Source organism: Gouania willdenowi, chromosome 17 (genome assembly GCF_900634775.1).
Source record: "Gouania willdenowi chromosome 17, fGouWil2.1, whole genome shotgun sequence".
Taxonomy (NCBI): domain Eukaryota; kingdom Metazoa; phylum Chordata; class Actinopteri; order Blenniiformes; family Gobiesocidae; genus Gouania; species Gouania willdenowi.
Genome location: NC_041060.1, coordinates 3344344 through 3357192, shown reverse-complemented (window position 1 = coordinate 3357192; position 12849 = coordinate 3344344). Strand labels below are relative to the sequence as shown.

Below are 12849 nucleotides of genomic sequence, written 5' to 3'. Positions count from 1 at the left end.
ACTTGCCATATTTTAACCACTTTTCATCACTTCTTCTTGCCATATTTTTTCAATGCCTTTTCTGCACATTTTTTCCACTTCCAAAACATTTTTATAAACCCTTTCCACCACTTTTCCACCTAATGTCACATATGTTGACCAATTATTGTCACTTTTAACCTCTTTTCATCATATTTCATGCTTATTTTGTGCTAATTTAACCACATTCATGATTTGTCATGCTCATTATTTGCCAGTTTGAATTAATAGTTTCCATTTTTTTAATTACATCACCCCATTTCTGCCACTTTTAAGCCAATATTAACACCTCTGTCTGTTTTTGGCCACTCTAATTTGCAACTTTTAACCAATTTTTGTGGTTTTTAAAATCCCATTTCTCCACCTTTTCCACTATTTTTGGTCATTTTTAACCAATTTTATTTCTGATAAAAACAAGTATTTACATCTTTAAGATGACTATATACTATGGCTCAAATAATAATAAACTATCTGGATACCAGTGGATATTATAGTACAACAAAACCAGGAGAAGCAAAACAACATACAAAACAAGAAAGATATACAAAATGACAGCAAAAACACACAAAACAACTTAAAATCCTTCAAAATAAGAGTAAGATACAAAATTGCAACAAAACCAGGGGCAAAATACAGTCAGTCCACAGAATAAAGGCCCAAAATGACAGAGAAATACACAAAAGTGACTCAAAAAACAAGAAATTACTACAAATATACACAAAATAACATTGAACTCTCCAAAAACACCTACTAAATGACCGCAAAAACACACAAAACAACAAAAAACGAACAAAATACACAACATGACAACAAAAACTCCCAGAAATGACAACAAAAACACAAAAAATGACAGTACACAGGCTCACCAGTAGTACTAGTGACACTATTTGCACACACTCAGTTTTAACTGTACTTCACACACTCTTAAAGCATGTAAATGTTCCTTATTAATCCTGTTAGATTCAGAGCTTTTATTAACCAGGATGTATAAGTGCATGTGATCCATGCTGACACACACACACACACACACACACGCACAGTGAGAACATGCACTCTACTCCAGCGTCTATAATGAGAGCACCTCATTAAACAGAGCTAAGCCTCTCCGTTCCCTCAAAGCTCCACTGTTCTCCTGCTTCATCACATGATGGATCCAGCGTTTAATCATCTCGTGCCTGCATGAACCCACCATACACTCCACTCCACTGCAAAGTTTAGTGTGTGTCATTGTGGTTTTGTTGCAGCTTTTGATTGTCATGAACTTCAGGAGAAAGTCTGCAGATTGCACCACCTGATGACACCACAGCTCACAAATGCAGCCAGCCCTCAAAGTAGATAGAAAAATACACAAAAATGACTCCAAAGACACAAAATAACAACAAATGTACACAAAATAATGACAAAAACAGCTATGAAAAAACACAAAATGACAGCAAAAACACAAAAACAACAAAAAATTCAAGAAAATATGGGAAAAATCTACAAAATAATAACAAAAACTCACAAAAATGACTCCAAAAACACACAAAACAAAATAAAATGCTACAAAAATAAGAGAAAGATATACAAAATGATAACAAAAACTTAGGGGCAGATTCACAAAAGGTTTAGTGGTATTAAAACGTTTGCAAACATCACTCTACACGCTAATAAGAAGTACAAAGCCCAAGGAATCAGGACTGCGCGTTTTTAGCGCGTTAGAATGCGCCTTCATTGCATTTAGCGCGTTTCCCCTCGCATGAATATGCATAGTAGGCGGAGCTACCTGGGGGAGCAAAAATATGGGAGGAGGAAATGCAAATAAATTAATGCAGGGGATGCAATGCAATTCATGAAATCTGGAACTGTTTGCAGTGACTGTTTTAGTACAAAAAAATAGTACGACTGAGAAGCAGGTGTGTGTGTGTGTGTGTGTGCGTGTGTGTGTGTGTGTGTGTGTGTGTGTGTGTGTGTGTGTGAGAGGTTTGCTGTGCACAGAGATGAATATATAAATATAAAGTCTTGTGTCGTGTTGATATCAGGCCAGAATCAGCAGATCAGATGATCACTGATGGTGACGTATGAGTGTGCATGACACAGCGCTGCTCAGACCTGCTGGATGATGGTGAGTAAATCATCTACAAAGAATGCAAACTGATTTACAGACTGTGTAGCTGTATTAACTCAGATAGAATGGTTTCTGTCCTAATCTGTCTATTTTTCATGGACTGATAAAATCAAAGTTACAGGATCTGACGGAGCAGCCACAAAAATATCAATAGGTTTTAAAGTTGTTGTTTAAAAAAAATATATACTTTTTGTTTATTTAGTTTTCTACATTATTAAATGTTTGTGCAGCAAACAGAGAAGTCCATCTGCCTCCAATTGAACTTCCTCAAATGTCAGTGTGCTTGTGTGCACTGACGCTTCCACATTAAACGAGCAAAACGCTCATTTAAACATACACAATTATGACAAGAAAGTATATAAAACCACAACAAAATTGCAAGAATTAATTTGTTCTTTCTCTCAAAACTCAAAATGGCAACACAAATACACAAAGATACTCCAAAAACACACATAATGACAACAGAAATACACCAAATGAGAGAAATGTATAAAGTATACACAAATGACTCCAAAAATGCACAAAGAACAACAAAAATACACAAATAAACTTTAAAAACACAAAATACACAAGAATGACAGGAAAATATATACAACGACAACAAAAATGCACAAAACCCTTTTTTCTGTTCTCCAAAATACACAAAACAATAACAAAAATGAACAAAACGAGAGATAAATATACAAAACTGACTCAGAAAACACACATAACGACACTAAAAATATATAACGCACAAAATCCTTTGTTGTTCACTGCGTTTATGCTCAGATTAGTTCATATTCTAAATGATGACATGAATGTTGATAATGTGACAATCACAGGTTTGTTGCCCATGTCTGACGTAGAATATTTCTTGTACGATTGTAACCTTCCAACAAGAGATTTATAATAATAATAATAATAATAATAAGGATCAAAAGCTTGTACAACGTTCTCATTTGTGGAAACTTTAAAGCTACATTGGTTGATGGATGTGGTTTTCAGTGTGGTTGTGTTTATTTTACAATATGACCTTTTTGAGGTCATGTTGTCCTTTTGAAGAGGCTGAAACTCCAAATCAATACGACAGAGTTCTGAGTCACAAACATGGCTGAAATATTGACAGAAGTTTTACACTTTAGACTTCCTGGTAATGAGATCCCAGCGAAACAGAAAATAATCAGGGAGGATGATAGTCGCCTCTTTCTATTATCGACTAGTTGACTAGTCTGTTACATTCAGTTTTTTACACATATAATGACAACAAAAATAATCAAGAATGACAGGAAAATATATAAAATGACAACAAAATTGTACAAAACCCTTTGTTCTTTCCTCCAAAAACACAAAATAACCCCAAAAAATACACCAAAAATAACAAAAACACACAAAACAGGAGAGAAATGTACAAGAATAACACCAAAAACACACATAATGATAACAAGAATACAAAAAAATGACAGGAAAATATATAAAATGACAACGAAAATTCAACGTTCAAGTTTTTTTTTTATTATAATTTTTATGTTACTGTGGACAAAATTTGTTTCTCAGGACCAGCAGCATACAAAAAAGGATAAAAAAAAAAATCCAAATACAGTGCAATGTAAACATAATACAAGAGAAATTGCATAAACCCCTTTGTTCTTTCTTCCAAAAACACAAAATTACATAAAATGAGTGATAAATATACAAAAATGACTCCAAAAACACATATAATGACAACAAAATAGACGAGAATGATAGAAAAATATATAAAATGACAAGAAATTGCATAAAACCCTTTGTTTTTTTCTCCAAAAACACAAAATTACAACAAAATTACACAAATTAACCCCAATTATGCTCAAAACAATAACAAAAATGAAGGACAAATATACAAAAATAACACCAAAAGTAGAATACAACAAAATGACAGAAATATATATAAAATGACAACAAACTTGTACAAAACCCTTTGTTCTTTCCTCCAAAAAGACAAAAATACACAAAATGAGTGATAAATATGAAGAAATGACTCCAAAAACACATTTAATGACAACAAAATAGACAAGAATGACAGGAAAATACATAATTTGACAAAAATTGCATAAAACCGTTTGTAATTTCTTCCAAAAACACAAAGTGAGAACACAAATACACAAAATGACTCAGATTACGCACACAACTACAACACAAATATGCAAAATGAGTGAAAAAATATACAAAAATGACTCCAAAAACGCATGCGAGAACAAAAATATGCATGAATGACAGGAAAATATATAAAATGACAACAAAAAAGCACTAAACCCTTTGTTCTTTCTTTCAAAAACACATAATTACACAAAATAACCCCCAAAATACACAAAAAAAATGACAAAAATGCGCAAAATGAGAGAAATTTTTTAAATAAATACACCAAAAACACACATAATGACAGATTGAGCATCAGCTTTTCACATCTCCAATTTTTGTGTGTTTTTTCTAATTTTCTTGTTTTTAATCCATTGTTGCTTTATGTTAAAACCAAATGTTATACTATGTAACTGTATATTTCTATTGCTTCATCACAGTCATTTATATTCCTCTGGTAAGAAACATGAAAAGATGCCCTCAAATAATCCTGAACAACATCCATGTAAATAATATGGTTCTAATAACAGCACCCAGAGGGGGTGTGGCTGTGTTCCACAGAAAGCAGAACTGCTTCCTTCTGGATACAAAAATATGATGCGACTAGAGAAATGAAACCTTTCATGCCCTGACATTGTTTCCTCTGCTCACTGATCAAATTCCTTCATGTGTAAATGAATGATCTGTGAGATAAAGGTCACAAAGTGCTGCACATCTCAGGGGAAACGTTACAGTTGTGTTTGTGCTGCAGAAGAAGAACCGAACATTGGACGTGAGAAGATTCTATTTCCTGTTTGATTCAATAATAATAGATCCCTGTACGTATGGTACAGGGAAGAAGAAGAAGAAGAAAAAAAATCATCTAAATTTAGATTTACATTTACATTTCAGATTTACATTTAAAATGTAACATTTACATTTAAGATTTACATTTAAAATGTAACATTTACATTTAAGATTTATATTTAAGATTTAACATTTACATGTAACATTTAGATCTACATTTAAGATTTAGATTTAACAATTAGATTTAGATTTAAATTCACATTTAGATTTACATTTAAATTTACATTTAGATTTACACCGGCAGACCACCACGACCCTGAAAAACAGCAACAACCGGGTCTGAAATAGGATGGATGGAACTACATTTACATTTAGATTTACATTTAGATTCACATTTGATATTTAGATTTACATTGAACATTTAGATTTACATTGAACATTTAGATTTACATTCAAATTTACATTTAGATTTAGATTGACATGGAACATTTAGATTTAGATTTACATTTAACGATATAATGATATAGAACATGCTGTTTTACATGAATTTGTCTCAAATGAAAGAAACATGAGCTAAATGTGAGTAAAATGAGCTAAATGTTAAAAATATGTGAAACAGTAACCTAGTTTTTATATTCAGCACTACATAAATCCGTTTACGGTCACTGAGAAATGAGAGAGAGGTGTGAACACAACACTGTGAGGGTGTTATTTTATTTATACACTCCACACTCAGTGAGTATCAGTACCAGAGGTGAAAATAACCTTTGGTATTATTGGGATATGTATGGAATAAATCTATGGGCGACAAATGTAAAAACTCGCTCACTGTTTCATTGCAACATATTTTAAACATTTATCTCACTTTCCTCACATTTAGCTCATTTTTCTTTCATTTGAAACAAATTCATGTCAAACAGAATGTTCTATATCATTGTTAAAATGTATAAACATGAAAAATGAAATCTAAATGTAAAAGTTAAATCTATATGTAAAAGCTAAATTTAAATGTCAAATCCTCGTAATCAACAGTCGCTGACCAGCCCACTTTGTATAAATTCTAAACATTTAGCTTTACACTTCACACTGATTTAACAATTAGATACAAATGTAACATTTAGATTTACCATTTGGATTAAACATTTAACATTCATCTTTACACTTGGCAACCGATTCAACATTTAGATATAAATTTAACATTTAGATTTACATTTAACATTTAGATGTCAATGTAACATTTAGATTTACCATTTAGATTTAACATTTAGATATCAATGTAACATTTAGATTTAACATTTAACATTTAGATTCAGTCCATAGCGGGTCCCTTGTTTAGCTAGCCTTTTTCAGATATTGAGCACTTCTGTTTTAAGAAGGAATGAACGTAGTTAACAAAATTAGAAGAAGCCTCTGAAATCACGAGGACACCACAGATCTAATAGAGCTTACTTCCTGTTCCATTGAACTACAGCCTTTGCTTTATGAGCAAACTGGTCCTCATGGGATAAATTCTATGAAGTACTGATGGTAAAAACTCCGTCACTGATTCATGGGTGACAAATTTTGACCATTTAGCTCTTTTTTCCTCAAATTTAACTCATTTTTCTTTCATTTGAGAGAAATTCATGTAAAATAGTATGTTCTATATAATTTTTTCTAAATGTAAATATTGAATCTAAATCTAAATGTTGAATCTAAATGTAAATGTTGAATCTAAATCTAAATGTTCAATTTAATTCAATTCAACTTTTTTTATATGGCGCAAATTAGAACAAAGTCATTTCAAAGCGCTCAAATATTAAATCCTCGTGATCACTGACCAGCCCACTTTGTATAGTTTCTAAACATTTAGCTTTACACTTGGCGACAAAATTTAACATTACATTTAGATTTAACATTTACATTTACATTTAACATTTACATTTACATTTAACATTTACATTTAACATTTACATTTAACATTTACATTTAACAATTAGCTTTATACTTGGCGACCAATTTAACATTTAGATATAAATTTAACATGTAGATTTACATTGAACATTTACATTTACATTTAACATTTTGATTTAGATTTAGATTAAAATTAAAATCTAACATTTAAATATAAATTTTACATTTAGATTTACATTTAACATTAGATTTAACATTTACATTTAGAATTTAGAAAATGTGTAAACATGAAAAATAAATGTAAATGTAAATGTTAAATCTAAATCGAAATGTAAATGTTAAATCTGAATCTAAATGTTGAATCTAAATGTAAATGTTGAATCTAAATCTAAATGTTCAATTTAATTCAATTCTACTTTTTTATATGGCGCAAATTACAACAAAGTCATCTCAAAGCGCTCAAATATTAAATCCTCGTGATCGCTGACCAGCCCACTTTGTATAATTTCTAAACATTTAGCTTTACACTTGGCGACAAATTTAACATTTACATTTAGATAGATTAAAAAAAAAGTGATAAAAATATGTTAAAATATGGGCAAGTTTGGTGTAGTTGCAGAAAAAGGGTAAATCTAAGCAAAAAAAAATGGGCTCAAATTGTTAAAATAATAATAATAATAATAATTTAGTTAGTTAATTAGTTTCTTGAAGGCATCTTCTTCTTCTTCTTCTTCTTCTTCTTCTTCTTCTTCTTCTTCTTCTTCTTCTTCTTCTTCTTCTTCTTCTTCTTCTTCTTCCACTAACAGAGGTCCCTGTTGTGACACAAAGAGTTAAAGCCTGAGCGGATCATCTCATCATGTGGATGGAGGGGCTGCTCTGCTCCGTCATTCCTGATCCTGTCACCCTCTCTCTCTCTGGTTGATGTGAACCGGGGCTGGTGGTGCTAGAACCGGGGGAGGAAAAGGAAAAGGCTCTCAGACGGACCGACCGGAGGAGGAGGATGATGGCCGGGAGAGGAGGCAGAAAGCGGCCGCTTCATTGAAGGAGAACACAAGGTACTGCGGCTCTTTGAGATGCTCCCACTGCTCCCCTTCTCTCTCATTATTATCATTATTAATTATTAGCTCGGGTTTTTTTTATGGTTATTCACTTGGGTGCGTGTGTGTTGTCGTCCCCGGTTACGTTTGTTTAAAAAAACAATTAAATTAGTGTAAATCCAGGCCTGACGACGGCATCAAGGCTAAATTTTTACTCCCTGTGCCAACGTAGCGTCGTTAGCATAGCGGCTGCTAGCCTGAAGCTAACTCCACCACTCTTTATTTCTCCCTTTAACGCACTGTAGTAGCTTTACATTACATATACGGTGTTGTCGTTATTTACACTACATTTTTGTGGTTATTACAGGCGTTTAGGACAAAGACAAACCCCGGGTACATTTTTATTAAAGAGTGTAAACATGGAAGGGTATTTGAGTCACTAAAAGTGCTTATTTAACCCCGTGTGACCGCAAACACAGCCACACACAAAAAGCTCTCTGTGTGTTACAAATAACACAAGAACACAAGAACATGAAGGACTAACAATGTCGGCAACGACGTGTTACAAAGTACTCCGTTACTTGGTGCTCAAGTACAGATATCAGGTGAAAGCCAAGTCACTGCTAATTGGCGCTGGGACGGTTTTATCACGATACATCGGTGCCCATTCGATAGTAACGATTATAAGGGTTCAACTACTGTATTAAAAATAATAATAAAAAAAAAAAAATATATATATATATATATATATATATATATATATATATATATATATATATATATATATATAGCAATTATGCACTCACTAACATGTTTTTGGGACAATATCACACATTGAAACACAATTTTTCCACCATAACTGAAAGATTAAACAAAGTGTCTGTTGATAAGGAAACGTATCAATAGATCCTGGGACTATTGATCCGGAAACATACGTTTTCCGGATCTTTTCTACATAACCGTAATGTGCCGAGTGGTCAAAGCGTCTGACTCAAGCATTCTTCCCTCCGCTGCCGTGGAGTTTCGAATCCCGCTTTTGTCATATATATTTTTTCATTTTAACATATTTAACACAACAAATTCTACCTTTAAAAATACATATATGGAAAAAAAGTAGGGTATTTCCTGGGTTAGGGCTATATTAAAGGGGTTAGCGAGGTAGCTAAAAATAAATATGAGCAAACATAAAATTGACGGTACTTTAAGTCACGTGGTGCACATATCACGTGACCTAAACTGGCCAATGAGGGGTGTTCCGTATGAAGAGCCATGGCCAATATTAATTAAATAGCAATAGTTTACTAAATTAAGCACATTTGACGCAAACTGAACCCTCACCGACATGTTTTTGGGACAGTATCACACTCATACACATAATGTTCCACCATTAAAGAAGTATAGCAACTTTAGCGCAAAATATCACGCAAAATGTCGCGTGATTTTGTCAAGAAATATTAAATTAATAACAATATTAAAATAAAAGTGCTTAATTTAGTTAACTTTGATTGCCCATTCGATAGTAATGATTATTAGGGTTCAACTACTGGAAAAAAAAAATAATAATTACACACAGGTTTTTGGGACAATATCACACATTTACACAACAATTTTCCACCATAAACCATATTGCTGTAAATGTGTAAACAACTTTAGCACAAAACCTCACGGAGAAATATTAAATTAATAACAATCGTTAACCAAATTAAGCGTTTGACGCAATGACACAAACTAAACCCTCACTGACATGTTTTTGGGACAATATCAATAGCAATTTTCCACGGTAAAACCAGTGACAAGTATTACATTAATAACAATAATTAACTAAATTAAACAGGTTTGACACCATTTCGTGAAGTTTTAAAGCCAGTAAGGACATTTGAATATAGGGAAAGTCGATAAAAACTAAAACAGAAATGTGTGAATTCAGAATTTACTTTAATACATACCAGTACTTAAATAAATCGATGTAAATTATTATAATTTTTTTTTCAAATTCTATTGCTGAATATTATCAAAACAACAGACAATTCTGTACAAAAAAAAACATATATACAGTACTATATATACATAAAAAAATCTGAAGTTCTCCCTAATATTTTGACTTTTCTCGCTTATTTTACTTTGTCAATTTTTCCCTCATCTTTGAACTTATCTTAAATAACTTTCTGTGAAATTGTGGACACAAATTTAACATATTTTACATCATACATTCCTGTTGTGTTATTTTACTCGACATCTCTTATTTACACAGACACAAAGACAAGCCCCAGGTAAATTTTTATTAAAGTGTGTAAACATTGAAGGGTATTTGAGTCACTAATAGTGGTTATTTAACCCTGTGTGACCGCAAATACAAGCACACACAAAAAGATCCCTGTGTGTAACAAATAACACAAGAACACCAAGGATCAGTATCATGATACATCGGTTCACCTGAAATTTGTATAGCAATGACAAACTAAACCCTCAATGACCTGTTTTTGATATGTCACGCAATTTTCCACCGTGAAACAAGTGTATCAACTTTAGCACAAATGTCACGCAAAGTCTTGCATGATTTTGTCGGGAAATATTAAAATAATAACAATAGTTAATGGAATTAAGCACATTTGCTTAGATTTTATCACAATTGCCTATTCCATAGTAACGATTATTAGGGTTCGACTACCAAAAAAAATAATAGAAATGACTCAAACTAAACCCTCACCGACATGTTTTTGTAACAATATCCACCATTAAACAAGTGTAGCATCCTTAGTACAAAGTCTCACGCATTAAGTATGACATTAATACAAGTAGTTTACTAAATTAAGCATGTTTGACATGATTTTAGAAAGTTTTAAAAGCAAGAAATGTGTAAATTCTGAATTTACTTTAATACTGTAAATAAATGTATTATTAATGTGTGTAAACGTGCTGATAAAGATGTTAATTTTGAGGATTATCTGCCTGAAAACAGCTGTAGGTTTAGGAGTTAAAATGAACTCATGTTAAATACTGAAATAAATAAATAAAATATATTTTAATAATCAGTTTTTTCAGCAAAGCAGATTATATTATCATCACTTAAAAATCACTGTAACTGAGCCGTATTAAACCTTACACTAAAAGTAAAACCGCTGAAGTCCTAAATATTTATTTCAAATTCTAGTGCAGAATATTGTCAAAACAAAAGATTATTCTATAAAAAAAAAAAAATCCCAAGTTCTCCCAAATGTTTACATTTTTCTCACTTAATTTATTCTGTCAATTTTTCTCTCTACATGAACTGATCTTAAATACATTTATGTAGAATTGCGAACACAAATTCAAATTCAAATTGTAAAAAGTATGTAATGTTCAAATAAATGTATGTATAATGTAAGGTGGTATTTATTAATTGGTTTATTGTTTTCAGTGTCGATTCAAGCCTGCCAACGGCATCAAGGCAAATTTCACCTAGCGTCGTTAGCTTCTGCCTAGCAGCCGCTATGCTAACTCTATCGGTGCTGATTCGATAGTATCGATTATTAGGGTTCAACCACTGAAAAAAAAAAAGATCTGACACAAACTAAACCTTCACCAACATGTTTTTTGCTACAATATCACACATTTACACCTCATAAATCATAAAACAAGTAGCAACATAAGCACAAAATCTCTCATGAAATATTTAATTAATAACAATAGTTAACTAAATTGACACACATTTTGGAAGTTTGACAATTTTTGTTTTTGATATCAATCGCTGGTCTGGCCCTCAGTGGTTACCACTTCATTCATCATATCAAAAAAAATAAAAAATTGAAACAGAAAAATTGGCATCAGATAAAAGCAAGAACATGAATTCTTCATGAAAAGAGGTGAGAAAAGTACGTTTCTGAGCACAGATTAATGAAATAAAACTTTAATTCTTTCCCAACCTCTGCAGGAATGCACGTACCGTAGTAAAAATAAACCTTTAACTTAATAAACGTGGAAAACAGAGTCTAGTTGTCTACAGGCACGCATACACATGTAACAAGTTTGAAGCATTAAACACACACACACACACACACACTGAGCAGAGCAGAGCAGGTATTTGTTTCCTGTTCAAACATAGCAGCTCATTTCAAATGCAGCCTGGTGTAGAGCCAATAGAAATGGGAAAAAAAGACACTTGCATGCTGGAGAATGGAGAAATTATTTGGTTTTATTATCAAAATGTGTAATATTAAGCTGTTTAAATGGTGGTCGTTTGAAGTTAATTCACCAAATCAAACTGTTAGCATAGGCCAGGGATGGGCAACTCTATCACAACTGTATTAATACAGGGGGAATAAAGGGTTTTGTTTGTATGGTTTTGTCAGTTTTTAGTAATTTTGTTTGACTTTTTTTGTGTTCTTGGTGTAATTTTGTGTATTTTTCTGTCATTTTCTGCATTTTTGTTGTTTATGTGCTTTTTTGGGGTCACTTTCTGTATTTTAGTTGGGGTTTTTTATGTATTTTCCTGTCATTTTATGTAATTTTGTTAACAGTTTGTATGTCTTTGGAGATATTCTGCAACGTGTTGTTGTTTTGTGTGTTTTTGTAGTCATTTTGTTTGTTTTAGTGGTTGTTGGGTCTGTTTGTCTTTTTATGTTTTATGAGTAATTTTGTGTATTTTTTTGGAGTTTTTTGTGCCTTTGTGTACTTTGTGTATTATGTTAAACTTCATATTCCTTTCAACTTCTTGAATTACAATTTTTGGGGATTTACTTTGTGGGCCCCAGGGCCGCCAATTGGCCATGTCTGGCATAGGTTTTAGTATAGCAATAGTTAGAGCTGCAACAAACAATTGTTTTCATGATCGATCATTCAGAGTCTCTCACACAAAAACACTCGTGCGGGCACACACAAAAACTTGTGCGTACACAAATAAATACTCGTGCGCGCACACAAACAAATACTTTTCAC

General features: G+C 32.3%; 1 protein-coding gene across 4 annotated transcripts in view; it reads left to right on the top strand.

Moving 5' to 3' along the window:
* Positions 1 to 7712: 7712 nt before the first annotated feature.
* Positions 7713 to 12849, top strand: part of st3gal3b (ST3 beta-galactoside alpha-2,3-sialyltransferase 3b) — a 75608-nt gene continuing 70471 nt past the window's right edge. For all 4 annotated transcript variants that reach the window (XM_028472727.1, XM_028472726.1, XM_028472724.1 and 1 more), the window contains exon 1: positions 7713 to 7953. The gene's annotated coding sequence lies outside the window, so the exon portion shown is untranslated. The remainder of the gene's footprint in view (positions 7954 to 12849) is intronic.